Source organism: Mixophyes fleayi, unplaced genomic scaffold, assembly GCF_038048845.1.
Source record: "Mixophyes fleayi isolate aMixFle1 unplaced genomic scaffold, aMixFle1.hap1 Scaffold_1765, whole genome shotgun sequence".
NCBI classification, from domain to species: domain Eukaryota; kingdom Metazoa; phylum Chordata; class Amphibia; order Anura; family Limnodynastidae; genus Mixophyes; species Mixophyes fleayi.
The window spans coordinates 87,501-91,081 of NW_027446078.1; the positions used below are offsets into that span (position 1 = coordinate 87,501).

At 45.5% G+C, this 3,581-nt stretch overlaps 3 non-coding genes and 10 pseudogenes across 3 annotated transcripts; all 13 read left to right on the forward strand.

Moving 5' to 3' along the window:
- The first annotated feature begins 176 nt into the window (after positions 1-176).
- Positions 177-295, forward strand: LOC142118976 (5S ribosomal RNA). Its single transcript, XR_012683194.1, has one exon. It is a non-coding gene; the product is annotated as a 5S ribosomal RNA (ribosomal RNA).
- An 82-nt stretch (positions 296-377) lies between these two features.
- LOC142118741 (5S ribosomal RNA) lies at positions 378-497 on the forward strand (annotated as a pseudogene).
- An 82-nt stretch (positions 498-579) lies between these two features.
- LOC142118676 (5S ribosomal RNA) lies at positions 580-698 on the forward strand (annotated as a pseudogene).
- Positions 699-779: 81 nt separating this feature from the next.
- Positions 780-898, forward strand: LOC142118941 (5S ribosomal RNA; annotated as a pseudogene).
- A 243-nt stretch (positions 899-1,141) lies between these two features.
- Positions 1,142-1,260, forward strand: LOC142118809 (5S ribosomal RNA). Its single transcript, XR_012683168.1, has one exon. It is a non-coding gene; the product is annotated as a 5S ribosomal RNA (ribosomal RNA).
- Positions 1,261-1,342: 82 nt separating this feature from the next.
- LOC142118581 (5S ribosomal RNA) lies at positions 1,343-1,461 on the forward strand. The gene has a single exon (XR_012683114.1). It is a non-coding gene; the product is annotated as a 5S ribosomal RNA (ribosomal RNA).
- A 242-nt stretch (positions 1,462-1,703) lies between these two features.
- LOC142118775 (5S ribosomal RNA) lies at positions 1,704-1,821 on the forward strand (annotated as a pseudogene).
- An 82-nt stretch (positions 1,822-1,903) lies between these two features.
- LOC142118922 (5S ribosomal RNA) lies at positions 1,904-2,022 on the forward strand (annotated as a pseudogene).
- Positions 2,023-2,260: 238 nt separating this feature from the next.
- On the forward strand, positions 2,261-2,382 carry LOC142118829 (5S ribosomal RNA; annotated as a pseudogene).
- Positions 2,383-2,463: 81 nt separating this feature from the next.
- LOC142118659 (5S ribosomal RNA) lies at positions 2,464-2,583 on the forward strand (annotated as a pseudogene).
- Positions 2,584-2,663: 80 nt separating this feature from the next.
- Positions 2,664-2,783, forward strand: LOC142118863 (5S ribosomal RNA; annotated as a pseudogene).
- Positions 2,784-3,046: 263 nt separating this feature from the next.
- LOC142118771 (5S ribosomal RNA) lies at positions 3,047-3,165 on the forward strand (annotated as a pseudogene).
- Positions 3,166-3,404: 239 nt separating this feature from the next.
- On the forward strand, positions 3,405-3,523 carry LOC142118769 (5S ribosomal RNA; annotated as a pseudogene).
- The last annotated feature ends 58 nt before the right edge of the window (positions 3,524-3,581 follow it).

Below are 3,581 nucleotides of genomic sequence, written 5' to 3' on the forward strand. Positions count from 1 at the left end.
GTCAATAGGAAACCAATACCTACAGCCCCACCACCCTGAACAAGCCCAATCTCGTCTGATCTTGAAAGCTAAACAGGTCCGGGCCTGGTTAGTACTTTTTTTTTTATATCTTGTTCTGGCTTCCTTCAATGCTGGTTTTAAAATGTATAAGTGATGTAGGTCATTAGAAAACCAATACCTACAGCCACACCACCCTGGACAAGCCCAATCTCATCTGATCTTGGAAGCTAAGCAGGGCCAGGCCTGGTTAGTACTTGGATGGGAGACCACCTGGGAATACCAGGTGCTGTAGGCCATTTTTTTTTTCTCTCTTGTTCCGGCTTCCTTCAATGCTTGTTTTTAGATGAATAAGAGATGTAGGTCAATAGGAAAACAATACCTACAGCCACACCACCCTGAACAAGCCCAATCTCGTCTGATCTTGGAAGGCTAAGCAGAGCCGGGCCTGGTTAGTACTTGGATGGGAGACCACCTGGGAATACTAGGTGCTGTAGGCCTTTTTTTCTTCTCTCTTGTTCTGGCTTCCTTCAATGCTGGTTTTTAGATGTATAAGAGATGTAGGTCAATAGGAAAAAAATACCCTACAGCCGCACCACCCTGAACAAGCCCAATCTCGTCTGATCTTGGAAGCTAAGCAGGGACGAGCCTGGTTAGTACTTGGATGGGAGACCACCTGGGAATACCAGGTGCTGTAGGCCTTTTTTTTTTCTCTCTTGTTCCGGCTTCCTTCAATGCTGGTTTTTAGATGTATAAGAGATGTAGGTCAATAGGAAACCAAAACCTACATCCACACCACCCTGAACAAGCCCAATCTCGTCTGATCTTGGAAGCTAAGCAGAGCCGGGGCTGGTTATTACTTGGATGCGAGACCACCTGGGAATACCAGGTGCTGTAGGGCGCTTTTTTTTTTTCTCTCTTGTTCCGACTTCCTTCAATGCTGGTTTTGAGATGTATAAGAGATGTAGGTCAATAGGAAACCAATACCTACAACCCCACCACCCTGAACAAGCCCAATCTCGTCTGATCTTGAAAGCTAAGCAGGTCCGGGCCTGGTTAGTACTTTTTTTTTTATATCTTGTTCTGGCTTCCTTCAATGCTGGTTTTAAAATGTATAAGTGATGTAGGTCATTAGAAAACCAATACCTACAGCCACACCACCCTGGACAAGCCCAATCTCATCTGATCTTGGAAGCTAAGCAGGGCCGGGCCTGGTTAGTACTTGGATGGGAGACCACCTGGGAATACCAGGTGCTGTAGGCCATTTTTTTTTTCTCTCTTGTTCCGGCTTCCTTCAATGCTTGTTTTTAGATGAATAAGAGATGTAGGTCAATAGGAAAACAATACCTACAGCCACACCACCCTGAACAAGCCCAATCTCGTCTGATCTTGGAAGCTAAGCAGAGCCGGGCCTGGTTAGTACTTGGATGGGAGACCACCTGGGAATACCAGGTGCTGTAGGCCTTTTTTTCTTCTCTCTTGTTCCGGCTTCCTTCAATGCTGGTTTTTAGATGTATAAGAGATGTAGGTCAATAGGAAACCAAAAACCTACATCCACACCACCCTGAACAAGCCCAATCTCGTCTGATCTTGGAAGCTAAGCAGGTCCGGGCCTGGTTAGTACTTTTTTTTTTTATATCTTGTTCTGGCTTCCTTCAATGCTGGTTTTAAAATGTATAAGTGATGTAGGTCATTAGAAAACCAATACCTACAGCCACACCACCCTGGACAAGCCAATCTTGTCTGATCTTGGAAGGTAAGCAGGGCTGGGCCTAGTTAGTACTTGGATGGGAGACCACCTGGGAATATCAGGTGCTGTAGGCCTTTTTTTTTTTCTCTCTTGTTCCGGCTTCCTTCAATGCTTGTTTTTAGATGAATAAGAGATGTAGGTCAATAAGAAAACAATACCTACAGCCACACCACACCTGAACAAGCCCAATCTCGTCTGATCTTGGAAGCTAAGCAGGGCTGGCCTGGTTAGTACTTGGATGGGAGACCACCTGGAAATACCAGATGCTGTAGGCTTTTTTTTTCTCTCTTGTTCCGGCCTCCTTCAATGATGGTTTTGAGATGTATAAAAAGATGTAGGTCAATAGTAAACCAATACCTACAGCCACACCACCCTGAACAAGCCCAATCTCGTCTGATCTTGAAAGCTAAGCAGGTCCAGGCCTGGTTAGTACTTTTTTTTTTCTCTCTTGTTCTGGCTTCCTTCAATGCTGGTTTTAAAATGTATAAGTGATGTAGGTCATTAGAAACCAATACCTACAGCCACACCACCCTGGGACAAGCCCCAATCTCGTTTGATCTTGGAAGCTAAGCAGGGCTGGGCCTGGTTAGTACTTGGATGGGAGACCACCTTGGGAATACCAGTTGCTGTAGGCCTTTTTTTTTTTCTCTCTTGTTCCGGCTTCCTTCAATGCTTTTTTTAGATGTATAAGAGATGTAGGTCAATAAGAAAACAATACCTACAGCCACACCACCCCTGAACAAGCCCAATCTCGTCTGATCTTGGAAGCTAAGCAGGGCTGGGCCTGGTTAGTACTTGGATGGGAGACCACCTGGAAATACCAGGTGCTGTAGGCTTTTTTTTTTCTCTCTTGTTCCGGCCTCCTTCAATGCTGGTTTTGAGATGTATAAGAGATGTAGGTCAATAGGAAACCAATACCTACAGCCACACCACCCTGAACAAGCCCCAATCTCGTCTGATCTTGGAAGCTAAGCAGGGACAGGCCCCGGTTAGTACTTGGATGGAGACCACCTGGGAATACCAGGTGCTGTAGGCCTGTTTTTTTTCTCTCTTGTTCCGGCTTCCTTCAATGCTGGTTTTTAGATGTATAAGAGATGTAGGTCAATAGGAAACCAATACCTACAGCCACACCACCCTGAACAAGCCCAATCTAGCAGAGCCGGGGCTGGTTAGTACTTGGATGCGAGACCACCTGGTAATACCAGGTGCTGTAGGCCCTTTTTTTTTTCTCTCTTGTTCCGACTTCCTTCAATGCTGGTTTTAAGATGTATAAGAGATGTAGGTCAATAGGAAACCAATACCTACAGCCACACCACCCTGAACAAGCCCAATCTTGTCTAATCTTGGAAGCTAAGCAGGGCTGGGCCTGGTTAGTACTTGGATGGGAGACCTCCTGGAAATACCAGGGGCTGTAGGCTTTTTTTTTTCTCTCTTGTTCCGGCCTCCTTCAATGCTGGTTTTGAGATGTATAAGAGATGTAGGTCAATAGGAAACCAATACCTACAGCCACACCACCCTGAACAAGCCCAATCTTGTCTGATCTTGAAAGCTAAGCAGGTCCGGGCCTGGATAGTACTTTTTTTTTTCTCTCTTGTTCTGGCTTCCTTCAATGCTGGTTTTAAAATGTATAAGTGATGTAGGTGATTAGGAAACCAATACCTACAGCCACACCACCCTGGACAAGCCCAATCTCGTCTGATCTTGGAAGCTAAGCAGAGCCGGGCCTGGTTAGTACTTGGCTCAGAGACCACCTGGGAATACCAGGTGCTGTAGGTCTTTTTTTCTTCTCTCTTGTTCCGGCTTCCTTCAATGCTGTTTTCTAGATGTATAAGAA